This window comes from Vombatus ursinus, unplaced genomic scaffold, assembly GCF_900497805.2.
Source record: "Vombatus ursinus unplaced genomic scaffold, bare-nosed wombat genome assembly UNPS02014812.1, whole genome shotgun sequence".
NCBI lineage: Eukaryota > Metazoa > Chordata > Mammalia > Diprotodontia > Vombatidae > Vombatus > Vombatus ursinus.
The window spans coordinates 33,264,111-33,272,053 of record NW_020954590.1 but is presented as its reverse complement, the minus strand read 5'-3'; positions in this window follow the sequence as shown (position 1 = coordinate 33,272,053).

Here is a 7,943-nt window from a genome sequence, read left to right as displayed (position 1 = left end):
GAAACAATCAATCAGTCCTTTATTAAGAACCTAACATGTGCTTGACACTATTATAGACACCAAAAATTATTGTTCTAAAGCAAGAAACAATTGCTCATGCATTTGAACATAACAGAGAAGGTCAGTATCATTAACATTGAGATTTTCAAAGAAAATTTGATAGGAAATGGGAAATTCCACTAAAATTCTAAAAGAGTGTTACATTAAAAAGCTAAACATGAAGGCATTACAAAATCCATTGAGGATGCTACATTGATGTATGTGTGTGTGTGTTTAATAAAAAGTGTGGGAAACAAGGGTTATCCCAAGAGACATCATAACCAAAGGAAAGCAGATTTCAGTTTCTTGAAGGAAAAATGTAAAGGTAAGAAGCTTCTGAATATTCTTCTACAGAAATATTTGTAAAAATAAAGGGAAAATCTTTCAGATATAATGGTAAGGTGAGATTTTATGCCAAGGATCTATGAATCATTTAAATCTTAGAGGAAACAGATGAAGTCAGACAGTCTCCCTGCCTTCTAGAATTAGATAGATTTACAGAAAAAATTAGAAATAATAAAAAATAGTTTGAATTTCAATAATGAGAAAAAGGAAAAATAAAGAACAAATTGTTCTTATAAAAAGTCAGTAAATTATGAAATTTAACTTGAACATAAATAAGTTCACAGAACTTAGGGCTGTTAGGGCAGTTAGAGATCATCTATTCCCATCATCCCATTATGCATATAAAACTGAAGCCCATAAAGTAGAAGTAGCTTGCCTCAGTTACAAGAAAGTTGAGATTCAAATCTAAGCCCTCTAAATCAGACTCCAGGGATTTATTATGTTATACTGCCTACAAATATCTGATAGAAAACCCAATTCTTTAATTTCTTTTAAAATAAATATAAAAAAAGAACAATTCAGGCCTTTTGAAGTTTTTTTAAATAAAAAAGAATGACATCAAAGACCAAGTAAGTAACATTTGAAAAGACTCCATTTTCTTAGAATATAAAATAGGAATGTGAGAAAGTGCAGATAGAAAGCTTTTACTGTTGGGATGCATTTTATAGATAGATAATTTTCACATATCTAAAGTGGGGGTGGTGTGAATAAGATTAACTTAAATCCAGAGACAAAATTGGCCCATAGACATAGGATATGAATTGGTCTAGTCTAGATAAGGCTTCACCATCCTACATCTAAGTAGTAATTTTTCAGAAATTCAATTGTAGGATATTACATTTATACATTTATCCCTATTGAATTTCATATTTTTCTTCTTGATCCATAACTTTGGCGTACTATTTTTCCATCTCTCTCATACAATATATTATTAATTCATTTCATTAAAAATGTGATGAACATGCTATTTATTATTTTAGGTACATCACTGTCAAAAATATTGAAAAGAAAAAAAAGACCCTGATAACTGAGTCCAAAGCTTTTGTTAGTCCAGGTCTTTGATATGATTGTTTTGGAGGCAGATACAATTCTCCAGTGTTGAGATTTACAGATAGAGATGATCAAAAATCTTTTCTTGGAGTAGAGAGGGAGATGGTGGAAAGAAGGAAACCATCAACAGAGGCAGGGTGGCAGGTGGAAAGAACAAGTTATCAACAATGGAAAAAAGAAAAGAAAGTGATCATTTCAAAGTAATAAGCTTAAAAAATGGAAATAAAGTTACTTCCACAAAACATGTATGATACATGTGCTATACATGCACATATATGTGCATATATACATACACCAATATTTATGTGATTATTTACATACAGTCACAAATTATATGTCCTGTAAGTCTTAATGGGTCAGCTAGGTAGTGCAATGGATAGATAGAGTGCCAGGCCTTGAGTCATGAAGGCTCATCTTCCTGAATTAAAATCTGACCTCAGACACTTACTAGTTGTGTGACCCTGGGCAAGTCACATAACCTTATTTACCTCAGTTTCCTCATCTTTAAAATGAACTGGAGAAGGAAATGGCAAACCAGTCCAACATCTTTGCCAAGAAAACCAAAAATGGGGTCATGGAGAATTGGTCGTGACTGAAAATGCCTGAACAAAGATAAGTCTTAATGTAGATTTAAGCCTTAGTAGCCTAATATGGCACTAAGATTTTTTAAATAACCTGTATATTCTCCACAGATTCCTTTAGATATAATTTGAGTCATGGAAAGATGATATATTTTCTCCCACTAGAAAATTCCAACAGCAGCCTAATAAAATAAAGGCAAAATGAAAATTCAAATCATAAAGGCCTTTTTCAGAATATCCATCTACAATGCCATATGTCTCAAGGGATTCTAATGTCTAGCCACTTACTGAGCATGGAGAAATTGAAAGGAATTCAGAGATCATCTAGTTTAACCCTCTGTTTTTACCTATGAGAAAATTGAGGTTTAGGAGACCTTAAGTAAATACTCCAAGGTCACATGGCAAGTAGAATATTCAGTATTCAAGCCAACTCTTCTATCATTAAATGTAGTATTTTCTCCACTCTATCACACATAAACATCAGATTAAAATGCCAATGGTTAAAAGTTGTGTCAAACTTTACATTTGATGTGACTATGTAATCACTACTTTTGATCCAAGTTGGCTATTTTACTTAGATCTCTCAGATGGAAAACTAATTGAACATGCTCTATTGTTTCCCTTTCCTGGGAGTAATTTCTAACATGTAAAGAAGCTTATATCTACTAACATTTTTGCTACATATTCCATAGGTTACCACTCACCAATGTTATACTTGAAAGATGCCATTTTCAAGTTATTGGTAAAAAATGATGAATTGTATTCAATAATTCTTTAGCATTAGTGCTTTTTTCACTCTTTCAATCTCAATAATATTTGTTGTGTTAACTAGTTACCAACATTCTCATATCAAATGTGCATGAATGCATGGTATTATAATAATTAAAATTCTGAAGAAAACTTGAAAATACATTTCTAATTTATACGAGACATTACATCCTTACAAAAAATACCTTAAAGGAGATGCAGACTAACTATTCAAGTACTACATAATAGCAATAAATAACACACACACACACACATATATGTATATATATATATATATATATACATATATAGTGTTCATTATGTGTCAAGTTCTTTGCTAAACACTCTACAATTATTATATCATTTGATCCTCACAACAACCCTGGGAGGTAGGTGTTATCATCCCTATTTTACAGATGAGGAAACTGAAGCAAACAGTAGTTAAGTTATTTTCCAGGGTTATGCAGAATAAAAGCCTGAGCCTGGATTCAAACTCAGATCTTCTTGATACCTCACCTTTTTTTTTTTTTTTGCAATTCGGGTTAAGTGACTTGCCCAGGGTCACACAGCTAGTAAGTGTCAAGTGTTTGGTCTGAGACTGGATTTGAACTCAGGTCCTCCTCCTGACTTCAGGGTTGGTGCTCTATCCACTGCATCACCTAGCTGCCCTCTACCAGACCCTTTTCTCTAACCACTGTGCTACCTACCTGCCCCAAATGAATCTTTCACTTCTGTTATATATGGATATTGAGAGACCAGAGAGAGAACCAATTGTGATTTCTTGTTGGGGGCCTCTTGGGCTTTGATCAACTTGGACTCTCTCCCAACTTGGGTGGCTTTATCTTCTACTAAATGGTCTTCATGTTCCTGATCTATGTTACCTATACTTTGGCTCATAGCCTCCTAGGACATGGTAGCATGAACATCCTGAAATCTCATGTGCCTATTTAGGAAAATTCATTCCTCTACTATGTGATCACCTCAAAAAATTCACTGTGGGAATGGCTCAGCTACCCATTTCCCTTTACTGTCTGACCAGGGGTGCTTTCTGTCTTCTTCCATGTATATGATGTATACCCCTTCCATATATCTGTAGAATGATATCAGAAGCTCCACACTGCCCCATCCCCTGTATCATGGGCCCCTAGCCTCTGTCCTCATTCCCATAGGCCCTTTTTGCATCTCATCTATCTTTTTATTCCTTCTGACCCTTGATTCTCCAGAGAGGCTTTGGACCCCTGTACTCTCATCCTATTACCTCTCTCATCTCTTTATACTGCCCTCTTATCTTCTCCTTTTTTCAGAGAAATCATTATATTTTTAAGGGATGGTAGGGCCCTTGCCCAACTCTCTCTCTCTCTCTCTCTCTCTCTCTCTCTCTCTCTCTCTCTGTTTATAAGTTATAAATCTTGAAAAAAATTGTTGAATTTGACAACAAAGGTTGTCAGACATTTCAGTCTTCTGTACTAAGCTAAACTTCTGTCATTTGTATTGAAAAGAGGGACATTTTATATGTGTGTATGTATGTATGTATGTAAGTATGTATGTGTATGTGAGTTGGGGTAAACAAATACCTCACTGTAGTTTCACTCAGCTCCTTTTCTATTTCAGGAAGTAGAACCCTTGAGAATAGAGTTGGTATGGATAAAAAGTCAAAACTAAAATGAGTTTCTGGCCATAAGTCTGATAAAAATTGAATTGAGAGTCAGTAAAATTCCAGTAAGTGGAAGAATCATTAAAATGAAGACTTCAAAGGACAAAGATGATTATAGTCCCAGTATTTGTTTGTTATCTTGTGGATGCTAGCTGTTTGAGGAGAAGCAATTCATAGCCAATAGTTGAGAAAGCTATAAAGTGTTGAGCTATAGGGATCTAAGTGAATGTAAACAATTGAAGGCCCTGGATATAGCATATTAGTTGAGGTACAATGGAAGACAAATAACTGTAGTAGCCCTACTCTTCAAAGGAAGGGAATATTGCCCCAAAGAACTTCAAGTAGATAGTGGAGGTCACTAAAAGAGCTGAAGGAGTTCTAGACTTCTACAGGGGAGAGGCTTACTAACCATAACATTTGGTGGATGCCAGATAGGTTATTAGTTAATTAGGCTAGAGGAGGAAGTGCAGACCAACCAAGAAGAGAATATATGATACTGGGCAGGGCTTAGATGAGAAGACTGGGGAGAAGCATTGGAGAATAACTTTTGGGGGGAAGAAGACCCAAAAGACTATTTACACAGTGACATCTTTAGAATATATCAGTAGCTTTGCTGCTTTGGAGGTATGAATAACCCCTCCACATTGTGTTCTGGGCATGTGCACCCCCTATACGTACACTGTTCCAAGTTAATTCTCTGGAAACATGTGATCTCTCTGTGTGTATGTCGCTATGTGATTACCATTAATTTTTACTCATCCCTTTGAAGACACATGTTCTTGTGTGAGAGAGAGCACAAGGTTTGTGGGGGGAATGTTCTATTGTTGTTTTTATTACTATGACATTGAATTAAATGTCTTTATTTTAAACTGTGTGTTCTGGTTGACTAATAAAAGTAACATAACAGTGGGAGCTCACTAACTATAGTTTAAAGAGTATTTTGGTCTGCAAAATATCTAAAACTTGGGGTAACTTTCTGAGGGGTGGGTGCATGGAAGGAGGAAGCCCTTAGCCCTAAGGAGGAAGCAAAAGTTTAAGTGCCTTTGATTTTTATCATGCATTTAGAGAAAATGTTCAAAATACCATTATTTGAGACTCAAATGGTTAAAATATATATTTGAGGATTCATTCAGTCTATATGAATAAAAATGTATGATAGGTTATATTAACCTATTGGCCTACTAAGTCTTTTAATACTTGATCTTATTTCTCATATTGACTGATAAAAATTATATTGCTATTGATCCCTGGCATGCTAGACCTACTAAACTTTTATTGCTTCCTATGCCCATCCATGCATGACAGCATTTTATTTATTACTTGGCTGGTTCTCAGTGGAGACTCTTTTCCTTATCCAATAATTCATTTAAATCTCTAGGACATTCCCCCCCTCCTCCAGTGTACATGTGTATAAATTTGCTAAAATCTGTCATAAACACCCCTCCTTGTCCATTTTGCTTGCCTCTTTAATTTTTCCTTATGAACTTGTGAGCATTTCAGTCAAACATTTTACATTTGCACTTTAGTGCTGTGTGAATGTCTTAGGGTTTTATGAATCACTCTGGAGTATCTATCACGTGTGGCTATTTTTTAAGCTATTGAATATCCTCCCATGATAGCTGTCATATTTTACCTATGTGTAAAGTGGTAAGCAATTACTGAGCTACACGTGCTTAACTAGTATAAATGAGGCAGAAGACCTCTAGATTAATATGAACAAAATGCATTTAAACTCCAACTTTGACTGTGCTCAATAACTTTACTTGGTAAAGTGGTAAGAGAATTGAAATCATAACCTTCATAATTGAGGTGTAATATAGCATCAAAATAGAATGGATTCTGTCATCTCTGGTTTAGTGGAAAGAGAAATGGATATGCCACTCTTGAATTTAGGTTCCAATACTGGTTTTACTATCTACTGAACGTGAGACCTTAGGCAAGTCATGTCATCATTTAGACTACAATTCCTTTAATAACTCATCTAGTTCTAAATCTACTAAGTTTGTCTGTGATTACCTAAATTACTAATGCCTTATTAAGAAACATGTCTACCACAAATAATGACACTGATTATCTCTAATGCACTTCCCGTAATTCTCCCCTTGAGCCAATTTTAGTAAATCATCATTAACAATTCCTGCATTCCATCCTGTCCTCTGTTTGGGATGCCCTCCCTCCATATTTATTTCTTCATGGTCCTCACCCTTAGCTTTCTCTCTCCTCTGAATCCCTAGGGCAGTTATTAAAAATATTTGGCATTGGTTATCTTGCACTGTTGTTTCATATATATATTCTACCTCCCCAATGGATTGTTTCATGAGTTTTTGTATCTACAGTACCAGGCAAAGTTTGCTCTATATTGCAGACATAAAAATATTGTTGATGATAATGATGACTTGGTGATGTATGCATTTAAGGTGCATCTGAGTATTAATAATGAAATATTAGGCAAGATATTCAAAATTACCCTTATAATACATGAACTTTATTTTTAATATAAGGGTGATGACAGTAAAATATAATTCCTTAAGGAACTTGTAAAGTATGGATTTACTACATAATTTGACTATCCATGTGAACTGGAATTCCATGGGAAAAATAACTTCATTAAAAATAACTGGTTTCGTTCCTGATTTAAGTAAGAATGCTACAAACCCATAGCTACTGAATTGAACAGTAAATTTTAATTTTAAATTCTGGTTCCTAAATCTATTTTATTTATTAAAACATCTATTTTAGAAAAGGCTCCCTAATATTTTGATTTTTACAAAATAACCAAACAAGAAAGAATATCCTTTTTTACTTTTCTACTGACATTCCCCTCTCTTCCCTACCCTCTGCCCCTATATATACTCACAGTTACACTAAGGCAATGCAGGAAATTATTGGGCCATATTAACAACTTTGTCAAAAAAAAAGATGAAAAAAAGTTCTTCAGAGGGAATTAATACTGTTTTTTTCTCTCATTACCACTCCAAAGGCAAAGAAACTCTCAAGTCAAGAGGTCAGAATAGAGAGAAATTCTATGAAGATCTCTTGATACCTTCATATTAAGAAACTAGGAATCATATTCTCTCATGATCATTAAAGTAATTTGAGTAAAACAGCTATAATAGCAAATTTGTCCTGAAATCATGTAAGAGAGAAAATTCAATAAACTATATCCTGCATACTTCTGTATATCCATTGATTAATATATATTAGTAATGAAAAAAGATAACATCTTGATATCTTGAATATGAGCATTCGAACTCTAGAGGTAGGGATTGATATGGGGTGGGCGTGGGGTGAGGGGAGGAATTAGATATGGGATTTCATTGGTATAGGGAACACCTGGGTAAGGAAATTCCCTCAACTAATGCAAGCTGTTACTTTCTCTAGATAATATTCTTAGAATATTGTCTAGAGTATAGGTTTTGATGATGGAGGTGCAGAACATTCCCAGTGTTATCCAAACCAGCTTAAAATGTCATTGAGAAATACTTAACAAAATAAATTTAAAATATGATTCAAGATAGATAATGTCA